This window comes from Chelmon rostratus, chromosome 11 (assembly GCF_017976325.1).
Source record: "Chelmon rostratus isolate fCheRos1 chromosome 11, fCheRos1.pri, whole genome shotgun sequence".
In the NCBI taxonomy this organism is placed as follows: Eukaryota; Metazoa; Chordata; class Actinopteri; order Chaetodontiformes; family Chaetodontidae; genus Chelmon; species Chelmon rostratus.
Window position 1 is genome coordinate 182,417 of NC_055668.1, and position 15,586 is coordinate 198,002.

Below are 15,586 nucleotides of genomic sequence, written 5' to 3' on the forward strand. Positions count from 1 at the left end.
ATGGTATCAGCTCCAGACTGCTCAGGGACTGTAAAGATCAGCTCTGCGGGGTTGTTCTGCGCATACTCAACATGAGCTTCAGTCTGGAGAGAGTTCCTGCCCTGTGGAAAACTTCCTGCGTGGTTCCGGTGCCAAAGACTGTGCATCCCAGGGAGCCCAACCACTTCAAGCCAGTAGCCGTAACATCCCACCAGATGAAGGCCCTGGAGACGGTTATACTTAACCACCTCCTTCATCTGGTGAGCAGCAAGCTGGACCCCCTACAATTGGCATACCAACCAGGCATTGGTGTGGAGGAAGAAATCATTTACCTGCTCCATCCCTGTCTTTTCAATCTGGAGAGCACTGGGAACACAGAGAGGGTCATGTTTTTGACTTCTGCTTTCAACTCAATCCAGCCATCACTGCTGAGGGGGAAGGTGGAAGGAGCCACAGTAGAAAGCCACTTGGCTGTGTGGACCATCAACTACCTCACCAGCAGACAGCAGTATGTGAGGCTCTGCAACTGTGTGTCGGAGTGGTAGTTTGCAGAACGCTGACAGCTGCCACCTCCAGAAGTTCTCAGATGTTACAGCCATCATTGGACATGTATCACAGGAAAACTAACTAAAATGCAGGCAAGTCATCACCACCTTTGTCTCCTGATGTGGACTGAACCACCTGCACGTAAATCCCAGCAAGACTAAGGAAATGGAAGGTGCAGGAAGGTGCCACAGATTACACCAGGGAACATCCAGTGTTTGGACATTGAGAATGTGGGCAAGTACAAATAGTTGGGCATTACCTCAACAACTAACTGGACTAGACTAACAACACAGATGGCCTGTACAATGAGGGGACACGGTAGGCCGTGTGGCGCAGTGGTGGCTCGAGCTGGCTGGCACAGGTGCTGGGTGGCTTGAGGGTAACGAGCTGGATCCTGAATATAGAGAACACGGGTAAGTATAAGAAAACACAAATGGCAATTCTCTGAGGCACTAGCGAACGATCTACCACAAAGCGGTGACAATCTGGCAGCGAGAACACAGGCGGGCCCGCCTTATGTAAGCTCCTGATGAAGATCAGGCACAGGTGTGTGCAGCCAGCTCCTCCTCAACACGCAAGCCACACCGATACTGTCAGAGAGAGCACACACAAAACCCAACCCCCAGCCTCACATATCCACACACCACACAACCTGTTTTGTTATGTTATAAATCTCACTAACAGCAGCCTCCCAGCATGTGTGAAACATATTTGATCACATAGACGACAGCACTCTGTTATTTATTAACTTCACACGTCAGCAACTTTGACGTTTTGATTACACACATCGGCCATCACTTGTTCTGTGTGTTGTTCTGTTCCACTCGAACAGGCAGAAGGGGGTACAAAAGGCAGTCTTGGGCTTGTCCTGCTCAGTTACCAGGACCTGGTTGTACCCGCTAGCTAAATCCATAGTGGAAAATCAGCAGGCCCCAGAAAGTGCATCCAAACTCTCCTCAATATGAGGAAGGGGAAATGCATCCTTCCTGGTCTTCTGGTTAAGAAGTCTATGCACAGCCGTAGAGTCCCGTCCTTCTTACGTACCAGGACAATAGGGGAGGCGTATGGACTGCTGCTTTCCCTGATTACCTGGGCCTCGAGGAGCTGATTGATGTGGGCCTTCACTGCTTCATACTCTGATGGTGGAATGCATCTGTACCGCTGCTGGATGGGGACATCATCAAGAAGAGGGATGTCATGAAAGAGGAGGTTGGTACAGCCTAAATCACTCTCATTGGCAGAAAAGACAGAACTGTATTTCTGGAGTAATGCTCTCACCTCAGTCTGCTGGAGGGCCTCACGAACGGGGCCAGGAGCCTGTGACAAAAGAGGACAATCGAAAAGAGATGGACCATACTCGCCAAACAGCTCTCTGTAATAGAATCCCCAGGATTCCAGGGGCAGAAGAAATTGGAGCTGGGGGATCCCCAGCCACCAAGATGCCACAACGAGGGATAACCTTGCCACACAATTCCATATCCAGCTCCAGGTAACCAATATATGGTATGGCGAGCCCATTGGCTGCTCGCAGCTGCAACCAGTGACAGGATTGAAGGCGGTCATGGCCCCAAGGTGCAAACTGTTCCAAAAAGAAGCGTTCTGTTACTGTGGACACCATGGACCCAGTGTCCACCAAACAAGAAACAGAAACGCCACCAATCAAGACATCAAGGGTAGGACATGTGGACATCAGCCCAGCTGTTGACATTTCCTGTGAGCCTGTGGACTCCCCACCTGAACTGTGGCTCTGCGGCTCAGTGGGCTTCAGTTTCCTCTTGTCATTGAGGATCAAGCCGTTGAGCTGGTCCGTAATTATAAATATCTTGGCACTAACATTGATGACAAGCTGTCTTTTGATTTCCATGTCAATGCTGCTTGCAAGAAGGCACATCAAATTGCAGAGTTTTAATGTTGACTGCACTTTTAAGAGAATGTTTTATTCTTGCTTTATTGAGTCTATTCTGACCTTTTATTTTATTTGCTGGCACGCCTTACTTTCCCTCAAGAACAAAAACAGACTGCAGGGTATAGTGAGAGTGTGCAGCAAAATTACAGGCACTGACCTCAACGATCTTGCTGACATGTATAAGGTCAGGACCCTGAATAAGGCCCACTCACTTCTCATTGACGAGAGTCACCCTTTGGTTGGTGAGCTTGTGCTGCTCCCGTCAGGCCACAGGTTCATCCTGCCAAGATGCAGGACTAATAGACTTAAGTATTCTTTTGTCCCTGCTGCCATAGGTCTTCTGAATAAGTGATTGATTAATCTGCTGTTCCATGTATTATTTCATCTGTGCAATCTGTGATTGTTGACTGTTTTTGTTACTGCTGGCTGTAGAGCAATTTGCCCCACAGGGACAATAAAGACTCCTTGAACCTTGAACCTTCCCTGCGGGGGGGAAGAGTGGGAAGGCAGACCCGAAGCAGAATTAACACGAGCACGAGGAGGAACATGCTCACCATCGCAGTCTCGTGCAAAGTGGCCTGGCTGTTGTCGACACACCAAGGGCCCATCAGGCTCAGGCTCAGGCTTCATCAGTTCGTATGCAACCAGACTAGATAGGACAGCTCTAGTCCAATGCAATGGTGTTAGGTTCAAGTATTTATCCCCTGAGTGAGGCCAACCCCCAAAACCAAGAATGGTATCACTCTATTGTGAGGCAAACGATCCCCCCATTAAGGCGGGGTGGGGTGCAACCCTTGGATGTCAACGACAGTCGTTTGCCTTGTTAGTGTCCCATTGTTGTCATTGGGAGGCTCCTGGAGCCATGTGTGAATGGCTTTGTTGTTTATCCTCAGAGGCTAAATCTTTGAATCTTTTTGGGAGAGATGAAAGGACAGCATTGTATGTGGGAGATAGGTGGTGTCTCAGACCTCCCCCTCTGTTCAGAGATGGTTTTTCAACCTTGACATAGATGGCTTCTCGTACTCCTCTTTCAAACCATCTGTCTTCTCTCTCCAGAATATGCACATTTTTATCCTCAAAGCAGTGTGCTTTCTCCTTGAGATGCAGGTAAACAGCTGAGTCCAGCCCTGAAGAGTTTGCCCTTCTGTGTTGTGCCATGCGTCTGCTCAGTGGCTGTTTGGTTTCCCTAATATACAAGTCTGTGCATTCCTCACTGCACCGGACTGCATACACCAGATTGTTCTTCTGAGTGTGAGGTGTCCGGTCTTTGGGGTGCACCAGCCTTTGTCTGAGAGTGTTCCCAGGTTTGAAATGTACCGGGATGTTGTTTTTGTTGAAGATTCGCCTGAGTTTCTCCGATACACCAGACACATATGGAATGACGATGTTATGCCGCCTGTCCCTCTTTTCCTCCTCTGTCACCCTGTTCTTTCTGGAAGCAGCTGAACTTTTCACAAAGGACCAGCTGGGGTAACCACAGGTTTTGAGGGCCCCCCTCAGGTGTTTGTGTTCCTTGTCCTTGGCTGGTTGGAACATTATCAGCTCTGTGTTGGAGAGTTCTGATAACACCTAGTTTGTGTTCCAGTGGGTGATGTGAGTGAAAAAGGAGGTACTGGTCTGTGTGAGTGGGTTTTCTGTAAACCCCAATCTGGAGGCGCCTGTTCTCTCCAATGTGGACATCACAGTCCAAAAAAGGCAAACTCATGTCCTTGACATCCTCTCGAGTGAATTTGATGTTCTTGTCCACTGAGTTAATGTGCTCGGTGAAGGCTTGCACTTCTTGGCTTTGGATTTTTACCCAAGTGTCATCCACATATCTGTACCAATGACTTGGTGTTGTTCCCTTGAAAGAGTTCAGAGCCGTTCTTTCCATGTTCTCCATGTAAAGATTAGCCACAATGGGGGATACTGGTGAGCCCATCGCACACCCATGTTTTTGCCTGTAAAACCTTCCCCTAAATTGAAAATAGGTGTTTTTTAGGCAGAGTTCCAGTAAATGGCATATTTCCTCCGGGTTAAGAGTAGTTCTAGTAGAATCATATACAAACAATAAAACACGCGATGGCCAAAAGAATAAGGTCAGGCCTGCTGCAGTACAGCGACCAGCCGGGCTGGAGCCGAATGATGAGTTGGCGTCAGGGAACCGGAAGCCGAGATGTGGGCGGCTCTGCAGCCACACAGAGAGCTAGGGTAGAATATGAAATGCAGCCATTATTGGAGCTCATTGTTACAAAACAACTTCAGCAGCAATGAAACAGACCTACCTCAGAGGGAAAAACCGCTGCAATCAGCTAATCCCACGCAGAGGATGAGCACTATCACCTTTGCAACCTCTGCCCATCCCCTCCAGACCGTGGTCCAACATACTGTATCTATGGGCTTCTGGTCTCCTAAGGAAACACCACAGTCCTCACTGTCATTGACAGGTTCTCTAAAATGACCCGATTAATTGCTTTGCCTAAATTATCCTCAGCCAAAGAAATCATGATTCCCTAGAGACATTCTGTCAGACCGGGGGCCCCAGTTCGTGTCACGGTTCTGGGAGGGAGTTCTGTCGGCTCATCGGAGCTAAAGCCAGCCTGACCTCAGGTTACCACCCGGAGGCTAATGGCCAGACTGAACGCCTAAAATCAACAGTTGGAAACCGGCGTCCGGTGCCTGGTGTCCCAGAATCCCTCTACATCAGGCATCTCAAACCGATTCCATAAAGGGCCAAGTGGCTGCAGGTTTTTATTCTAACCATGTAGGAGTACACCTGGCTAACGAATCAACATCAAGGGATCACATTAGTTATCAGCAAAATATAACAATGCTTTTTCCTTTTGTGCATAGGCCAACACTTGTGTAAACCAAAACTTTCAATGAACCACCATGCTCCAAAGAAATACCAAATTTACATATGTTTAAACTTTTTTTTTTAAAATCTCAACCTTTATACTGTAAGTTCAGTCGGTCAGGTTCCTTTATTTCAAGATTTGACCTTCTGAGTTCATGTTTGTCTGGTGAAATGTTTGCGTTACAGTCCAACTCAGTATTGTTGGGCTCACAGGAAGCTTCAGGAGACTGAAGCACTGTCCATCTTGGAGCAACTTCTTGCAACACCGTTCCTTTTGTATTCCAGCTTTAGGATGTGGACACCTTTTTTCTGCTTGTCCATTAGATTGTGCATAGTGTGGACTTGACGTGACATGATGAAACTCTTACTGCTCTGCAAACCTTTGCCATTCTCTGCTACTAAAACATGGTCCATTATCACTCACTACAATGTGTGGAATGCCATGCCTGGCGAATATGGATTTGGTGTGGGTAATCACACGTGCTGATGATGTGTTTGTGAGTAGTGCCATTTCTGGATAGTTGCACAGATAATATACAACTACAAGGTAGTCTTAACCTTAACAAGACCATCCCTACTTTGTGCCAAGGGGATGCAGGCACTTCAGCTAACACCATTGGTTCTTTGCTTTGTTTGTTTCTGTGTTTTGGCACACTTCACATTTACTCACAAATGTCTCAATGTCTTTGTTTAGTCCGGGCCAATACACTGACTCTCTCGCTCTCCTTTTACATTTTTCAATGCCGAGATGTCCTTTGTGTATCCTTTTTAACAGATCTGGCCTCAGAGCTTCTGGGATGACTATCCTCCCTTTCTGTAGTAAAAGGCCATCAAAAAAACTGAGATCTGCTCGAACATGGTAGTAGTGAGGGCATGAGCCCGCATGCCATCCGTCATCCATGTTTTGAATAACACGCTGCAGCTCTGCGTCCTGTGATGTTGCTTCAGCTATTTCTCTTAACTTGGTGTCAGATACTGGCAGAGCACTTGATACCATATTTATGTGACTCTCAATGTCCTCATCTGTTGCACTTACACAGCTTTCAGCAGGTGCTCTGGACAAGGCATCTGTGAGTACCAGGTGTTTTCCAGGTGTATAAACCAGTTCAAAGACGCATCTTTGCATTCTCATCATTAAATGCTGGATGCGTGGTGACATGTCATTTAGATTCTTTTTGATAATGGAGACCAGTGGGCGGTGGTCAGTTTCCACAGTGAACGACGGTAGTCCATAGATGTAACTGTGAAACCGCTCCAAGCCATAAGCTACACCTAAGCATTCCTTCTCAATCTGGGCATACTTGCATTCAGATTTGTCATAGCCCTAGAAGCATAGGCTACTGGTTTCCAGTGCTGTCCCTCAACTTGCAGAATCACTGCCCAATACCATCTTTGGAGGCATCTGTTGACACTTTGAGCTTTTTTGTGTGGTCATAGTAGGCTAATGCTGGTGCCTTGGTGAGAGTCTGTTTTAGACTTTGCCACTCTTGCTCATGTTTGGTAGCCCATTTGAAGTTGCAGTCATTGTGTAAGAGCTCATGGATACAAGAAGTCTTTGGCGTGAGGTTGGGAATAAATTTGCATATGAAGTTTACCATTCCCATAATGCAAGATGCCTGTTTTGTCTGTTGGTCTTGGCATGTTCAGTATTGCTTTTATCTTGTCTTGGTCTGGTTGTACACCCTGAGCTGTGAGTTTGTCTCCGAGGGAGAGGATTTCTTGCACTGCAAACTCACACTTGGCTCTATTGAGTTTCAGTCCATACTGCTGTATACGCTCCATTACCTTGTAAAGTCTCTGGTTGTGCTCTTGGAGAGTCGAGCCTCATACAATAATGTCATCAATGTAAACTCTGGCTCCCTCTAAGCCTTCAACGATCTGTTCCATTGCTCTGTTGTATATTCTGGTGCAGATTTTATTCCAAATGGCAGTCTAAGAAAACAGTACCTCCCAAAAGGTGTATTAAAGGTACAATATTTAGCACTGCTCTCATCCAGTCTTAATTGCCAGAAACCTTGTGAAGCGTCAAGTTTTGTGAAATAGTTAGCTCCTGCCATTTCACTGATTATCTCCTCTTCTCTGGGTATTTGATAGTTCTTGTTCAGATCTTTTGGGTCCATGCATGTTCTTAACTCACTGTTCTTTTTCTTGGTGACAACCATGGAGTTGACCCAATCTTTAGGCTCCTGGATCTTTCTGATCACACCCAGGTTGGTCATCCTGTCCAGTTCTCCTTTAAGAGCTTCACGTAGTGGTGCTGGGACCCTACGTGGTGCATGCACAACTGGCTGGGCACCGTCCTTTAGTTGGGTTTTATATGTAAACGACAGTGTACCAAAACCTTTGAACACATCAGAAAAATTTTGCACAATAGCATTAATGTCACATTTTGAATTTGTTTCAATACAGTACACTCTTTTCACAAGCCCAAGCTCTTCACAGCTCTTATCACCCAGCAGTGATTCACATTTCTCATTCACAACTGAGAAGTTCACATGGCGTCCATCTTTTCTCTGTCCTCAGCCGCAAATTTTGAACATTTCAATGGCCTTTGGCCCTGCTAATATTAGCAAAAGTGCTACCTTTCTCGTGTCTGGCTTTGTTTCCAGTCCCATGGCCGTGACATACAAGTTGAACCACTACTTGAATGCACGCCAGTTTTCATCAACGTTTCCCAACAGGTCCAGGCTTTCTGGCGACTTCAATCCACGTCAGCTTCTCTGGTGAAAGCTCAACTCAACAAGACAGAGTTCACATATAACACAGAGCATCTCCTTCTGCTGCTGCCTAATTCAAACAGTACCAGTCCAGACAGCAGACACCTAGTGATAGCTACTGATCATAACAATCAGCTGATTAATTGATTCCAGCCTGGTGTGCTCCTCCTCGGTTGGAACAAAAACCTGCAGCCACATGGCCCTTTATGGAATCAGTTTGAGACCTCTGCTCTACATGGAGCAAACACCTGGTCTGGGTTGAGTATGCTAATAATTCACTTCCCACGTCAGCTGCTGGTTTCTCCCCATTCAAATGTGTTTAGGTTATGACCCTCCCAGTATCTGGTAGCCAGTCCTAGAGGGGGGGGGGGGGTTCTGTCACACCGTGGTGAGGTTTGTCTCGTCCTGGGTTTTTTGTCTTGTCATTTCCTGTTTTTTTTTTGAAAGTCTAACTCTCACTCTCCTCTCGTTTCAGAGCACTTGCCCTTCCTCTTGTGTCACCGGTGTGTCCGCCCTGATCACCTGTTGTCTCCACCTTTTCCCCATTACCCTCCACGTGTTTAAATAGTCGGCGTCATCCTTGTCTTGTGCCAGTGTGCCTTTGTCCTTCGGTCGATCCTTCGGTCAACCGTGCCTGCCTTTGATCATCGCCATAGTCACAGTGTTCTTGCCTACAAAATCCTTAGTTCCTCTTCGTGAGTGTTTTTTGTTGTCAGTTCTATAGTCTAGTTTTTGCTGTCTTGCTTTTTATTTGATCATAGCCGAATCATAGTCCTGTTTAAGAGTGTTCTTTTGTTCGTTTGTATTATAGAGTTAGTGATTGTCTTCCTCCGTGTTTTAGGAGTGAATTTTTGTTTCCATAGTTTTGCTAGTGAGCTTCTTAGTCTTTTTCATAGCCGTTTGTATTCTTCCTCCCTCAGGAGTGTTTTTTTGTTCAGTAAGTTTTAAAACCATCGTTGTTTTTTTCTTATCCTCCTTACGGAGCGTTTTTTGTTACTTTGCTTTTCTCACTTGATTTATATTGCTAGTCTTTTCATAGTTATTCTGTTACACTCTGCGAAGAGGTCTCTGGGTTGTGTTCAGTAAACCTGTGCCATTTGAACTCTCTGCACCTGAGTCCTCCTCTGAGTCCTGGTCTGACACACACACAATGACTTTCTTTTCTTAACCTGGCTTGACACAAATGTCTTCAGAGTACAATAGGTGTTCACCCAAATATCACAGAATTGGTAAATGAAGTATTCAGCACTCAGAAATAAGTATGTAGTACTTTAATTAATTCTCATGTGCATTAATAAAGGTGCTACATACTGATTTGCTAGTACAGGTGACTTTTTTCTGATACTGTAAATATAAGTGAATGTGTCTAAATGGAGTAATAAGGGCAGGCGTGTTTGTGTCAGTGTGAATTTCATGGTAAATGCAGGCCCCTTTATGCAGCAGATCCAGCTGTGCCACCGTCATCAGAAACAGACGTTGCTTCACATGACACTTCAGAGGACAGGATGTCTCAGTTTCCATAAAACATATTTCCTCCCTTATTCTCTCCTTGCGTGGTTTCCAAGTGACGCATGTGAGGAAAACATGGATGCAATTTAAGAGACTTGGGATGTACCCATGGACAACCCCTCTCACCCCCTGTATGAGACCGTGGGGACCTTAGGCAGCTCCTACACTATCGCAGGTCCTTCATTCAAACAGCTGTCAGTGTCAGGCGGGGACTCAGAAGAGGACTCAGACGCAGAGATCAGTACACACAGAAGTTTATTGAACACTCAGGAACCAATTCGCGAAGTGTTAAACAAACCGGCTATAAAATTAATCTAGGCAAAATGCTATATCTATAATAATATCAATAATAAGAAAAATAACAAAGAACAGAAAACACTCACTAAGAGGAATAACTAAGGAACTCTACGACTATGAATACTAGAAACAAAAATCGCTCCCGAAGGAGGAAACTCAAACAGCTATGACTAAACAAGACTAGGTAAGGAAAACAATGAACTCAAAATCTACTCCGAAAATAATGGAGGAACAGGTAACAAAAAGGCAAAACTATCACAACAGAAAATCACTCTATAAAGAGGAAAACAAATCGTCTAAGAAGAATCTTACAAAAATAAACCAAAAACTAAGTTATCACAATTACAAACAAAAAACACTCACGAAGAGGAAACAAGAGCTTACGACAATATCTGTGGCTGTGGTACGGGCAAGGGAGAAGACAGGCTCGGGTGAATTGCTTGGCGGACAAAGACACACTGGCACAAGACAAGGGAGACGCAGACTATTTAACACGTGGAGGGTAATCAGGAACAGGTGGAGACAATAGGTAATCAGGGCGGACACACGGGACACATGAGGAAGGGCAAGTGCTCTGAAACGACAGGAGAGTTAGGCCTTCAAAATAAAACAGGAAATAACAAGACAAAAAACCCATGACAAGACAAACCTCACCGCGGTGTGACATTACCCCCCCCTCTAGGACCGGCTACCAGACAGTCCAGGCTGCTCAGGATGGTCCCGATTAAAGTCTGATGAGGGACTTGTCGAAGATGAAACGTGAGGGCACCCACTGCCTCTCTTCTGGGCCGTAACCCACCCAGTCCACCAAGTACTGCTTGCCCCTGCCTCTGTTGCGCACGGCCAGTAAGCGCTTGACTTTGTAGACCGGACCCCCGTCTACCATCTCCGGAGGAGGAGGGGGTGGGGGGGCAGGGACCATGGAGCTTTCCTTGACAGGTTTGACTTGGCTCACATGGAAGGTGCGGTGGACCCGAAGAGAGCGAGGGAGGCGGAGGTGGACCGCAGCAGGACCAACGGCTTTGGTGACCGGGAACGGTCCCACAAATCTCTGTGCCAGTTTCTGGGAAGGCACCCGAAGGTGGAGATTCTTGGCCGAGAGCCAGACCTTCTGGCCCGGTTGGTATGCGGGTGCTGGTCGACGCTTGCGGTCAGCAGCTACTTTGACCCGGTCCCCTTGGCGGATGAGGACCTGCCGGGCAGCAGCACAGATGCGTTGGCACCTGCGGATCACGGCGTGGGAACTGAGACCTCTGGTTCCTGATCTGGAAAGACTGGAGGGTCATAACAATAAACACATTTGAAAGGGGAAAAACCAGTGGCTGAAGTGGGTAATGAATTATGAGCATACTCGACCCAGACCAGGTGTTTGCTCCATGTAGAGGGGTTCTGGGACACCAGGCACCGGAGTCCGGTTTCCAGCTGCTGGTTGAGACGCTCAGTCTGGCCATTCGCCTCTGGATGATAGCCTGAAGTCAGGCTAGCTTTGGCCCCAATGAGACAGCAGAATTCCCCCCAGAATCGCGACACAAATTGGGGCCCCCGGTCTGAAACTATATCTTTGGGGAATCCGTGGATTTTAAATACATGATCAATCATGATTTCTGCAGTTTCTTTAGCAGAAGGTAACTTTGGTAAGGCAATAAATCTAGTCATTTTAGAAACTCTGTCTACCACTGTGAGGACTGTGGTGTTACCTTGAGAGACCGGGAGCCCCGTGACGAAGTCCATAGATATGTCGAACCACGGTCTGGAGGGAACGGGCAGAGGTTGTAACAACCCCATGCGTGATCCAGAGGACGGCTTGTTTCGGGCGCAGACTGAGCAAGCCTCTACGTACTCCCGGACCTCCGGCTCCATGGATGGCCACCAGAACCTCCGGGCGATGGCGAACATAGTTCGTTTCACCCCCAGATGACACGATAGCAGCGAGGAGTGAGCCCAGTGGATCACCTGTGGGCGCAGATTAACCGGGACAAATAAGCGATTTTCAGGGCACCCACTAGGTGGCAGGGTTACTCCATTAGCTCGCTTGACCTCATTTTCCATATGCCAAGTTACCGCTCCGACCACACAGGTTCGTGAAAGGATGGGTTCTGGTTCCTTGGCCACCGGCTCGGGGTCGTAGAGTCGGGACAAGGCGTCCGGCTTTCCGTTCTTGGACCCCGGCCTGTAAGAAAGAGAGAATGAGAATCAGTTAAAAAATAGCGCCCACCTGGCCTGGCGTGAGTTTAATCTTTTTGCGTGACGGATGTATTCTAGATTCTTGTTATCAGTCCAAACCAAGGAATGGGTGCTCAGCCCCCTCCAACCAGTGCCTCCACTCCTCCAGCGCCACCTTGACCACCAGAAGTTCCCTGTTACCCACGTCATAGTTTCGTTCCGCCTTAGACAGCCGTCGTGACAGAAAGGCGCATGGATGCAGCTTGCCATCCCGTTCAGCATACTGGGAGAGGATGGCCCCGATGCCTTCATTGGAAGCGTCCACTTCCACCACAAATTGTCGCTGTGGATCAGGCAGGATGAGAATGGGTGCTGTGGTGAAGCTGGCTTTGAGTTTCTGAAAGGCCTTCTCAGCTTCGGGTGACCAGGAGAAGTGGACCTTGGAGGAGGTAAGAGCATGCAAAGGAGAAGCTATTGCGCTGAAGCCTCTGATAAACCGTCTGTAAAAGTTAGCAAAACCTAGGAATTGCTGAACTTTGCGACAGCTATCAGGAGTGGGCCATTCGGCCACAGCGCTAACTTTAGCCGGGTCCATTTGCACCCTTCCAGGGGCTATGATGAAGCCCAGGAAGGAGATGGTTTCGGCATGGAACTCACTTTTTTCTGCCTTGACATACAGTTTATTGTCCAATAGACGCTTGAGCACGGCCGCTACGTGTCTCTGGTGTGTAACGAGGTCGGGAGAGTAGATCAGTATGTCATCTAACTAAACATACACAAATTGATCTATAAAGTCCCTTAATACGTCGTTTATCATGGCTTGGAACACCGCGGGTGCATTAGTGAGTCCGAATGGCATGACTAGGTATTCATAATGTCCACTGGGGGTGTTAAACCCCGTCTTCCACTCATCCCCTTCCCTGATTCTAACCAGGTGATAGGCGTTTCTGAGATCAAGTTTAGTGAATATTCGGGCCTGCTGAAGCTGGTCAAATACTGACGACATGAGGGGAAGGGGATAACGGTTCTTTACAGTTATAGCGTTAAGCGGACTATAGTCAATGCATGGGCGAAGCGACCCGTCTTTCTTACCCACGAAGAAGAACCCTGCTCCGGCCGGAGAGGAGGAGGGGCGTATCAGCCCTGCTTTGAGAGAGGTTTGGATGTAATCCGTCATAGCCTTCCTCTCCGGTCCAGAAACCGAATAAAGCCGGCCCTTGGGAATGGTGGAGCCCGGGAGCAGGTCTATGGCACAGTCGTAGGGTCTGTGAGATGTGACATTAAGAGAGACATGGTTAATCGTAGACACATTCTCAGCTTGGTTCTGATGGGACTTACAGTGATTAGTGCATTCACCCCCCCATCCCATAATAGTTCCAGTTTTCCAGTTTATGAGGGGGTTGTTTTCCCGCAGCCAGGGATAACCCAGGATCAAAGTCTGTGAGGGAGAGTGAAACAGGAAAAAGTTCATTATTTCCTTATGACCCTGGACATAGGTTTCCAGGGGCTCAGTGGTATGGGTGATGACGAACAGCTCCTTACCGTCCAGAGCGCGAGCTCGCACTGGGGTAGTCAGAAGCTCAGTTTTGAGCCCCAACTTAGCTGCTAAATCCCATGTCATCAGACTTTCGTCTGCCCCTGAGTCTGAGTGCGTTCAGGTGTGAGATAATGGTATTGTGTTTTACCTGAATCGGCGTGAAGATTCGTGATGCAGCAACCGCCAGGGGGGTTGAACTCACCGGCTTGGTTTTCTTTTTGGCCGGGCATGAGGCAATGAGGTGACCCGTCTCTCCGCAGTAGAAGCACCGTCCCTCGGTTATTCTGCGTCGACGTTCCTCGGGTGTCAGCCGAGTTCGACCCAGTTGCATGGGTTCGGATTTTCCCTCGGAACCCGAGTGCTGGGACGAGTCTGGGGACGGATGAAGGGCTTCCAGCAGTGTAGGATTAAGAGCATGAGAGCCCCTTTCCTCCAGTGTCCGGCTGCCTCGGTGTTGCTTGAGTTCGTGGATCCTGCTTTCGGTACGGATAGCCAGAGCTATCAGCGAGTCGAGGTCCGGGGGGAGGTCCAAGGGAACCAACATCTCCTGGATGGAGGTGGAGAGTCCCTTCAGGAACACGTCGTACAGTGCTGTGGAGTTCCACCCACTCTCCGCCGCCAGAGTGCGGAAGTGGATGGCGTAGTCGCTGACGAAGCTCTAGCCTTGTTTGAGGCCGCTCAGCTCTCGAGCCTTCTCCCGGCTGGTTGTCACCGGGTCAGAAGTCCTTGTCAAAGCCTCCTTAAAGTCTTTTAGGGAGGAACGGAATGGTGATTCTCGATCCCACTCTGCTGAAGCCCAAGCCCTTGCTCACCCGGTCAGGTGGGAGATCATGAACGCGATCTTAGATCGTTCTGTGGGAAACGCATAGGGAGAGTGTTCAAAATGAATAGAACAATCTATCATGAATGCCTTGCACTGACCCGGTTCTCCGGAGTAGAGTTCCGGTGGAGCGAGCTTGGGTCCGACTCCGGTGCCGGAGAAACTCGGGACCGGTGTCGGGGAGGGCTGTGGTGCTGCCATGGTTCTGGTAGGTTGACGGAAGTGATCAATCAGATCCTGGACTTGAGACGACAACTGACCTAACTGTGACGCCATGGCTGCCTGGAACTCTTTCTGACGGGAAAGGCGAGATTCCTGGGCATGGACTGCGGCGGTGAGCTGGCTGGTCTCTGCTGAGTCCATGCTGGCCAGTGTGTACTGTCAGGCGGGGACTCAGAAGAGGACTCAGACGCAGAGATAAGTACACACAGAAGTTTATTGAACACTCAGGAACCAATTCGCGTGTTAAACAAACCGGCTATAAAATTAATCTAGGCAAAATGCTATATCTATAATAATATCAATAATAAGAAAAATAACAAAGAACAGAAAACACTCACTAAGAGGAATAACTAAGGAACTCTACGACTATGAATACTAGAAACAAAAATCGCTCCCGAAGGAGGAAACTCAAACAGCTATGACTAAACAAGACTAGGTAAGGAAAACAATGAACTCAAAATCTACTCCGAAAATAATGGAGGAACAGGTAACAAAAAGGCAAAACTATCACAACAGAAAATCACTCTATAAAGAGGAAAACAAATCGGCTAAGAAGAATCTTACAAAAATAAACCAAAAAGTTATCAAAATTACAAACAAAAAACACTCACGAAGAGGAAACCAGAGCTTACGACAATAACTGTGGCTGTGGTACGGGCAAGGGAGATGACGGGCAAGGGAGATGACAGGCTCGGGTGAATTGCTTGGCGGACAAAGACACACTGGCACAAGACAAGGGAGACGCAGACTATTTAACACGTGGAGGGTAATCAGGAACAGGTGGAGACAATAGGTAATCAGGGCGGACACACGGGACACATGAGGAAGGGCAAGTGCTCTGAAACGAGAGGAGAGTTAGGCCTTCAAAATAAAACAGGAAATAACAAGACAAAAAACCCATGACAAGACAAACCTCACCGCGGTGTGACAGTCAGACTATTTTACTCCAGCATTATCTAACATGGCATGTTGTTTCCCATTACAACATCACAAACTTACTGTTTGCACTGCTGTTATTTATGCTAACATACACTCATATTCGTTACATCTTGTG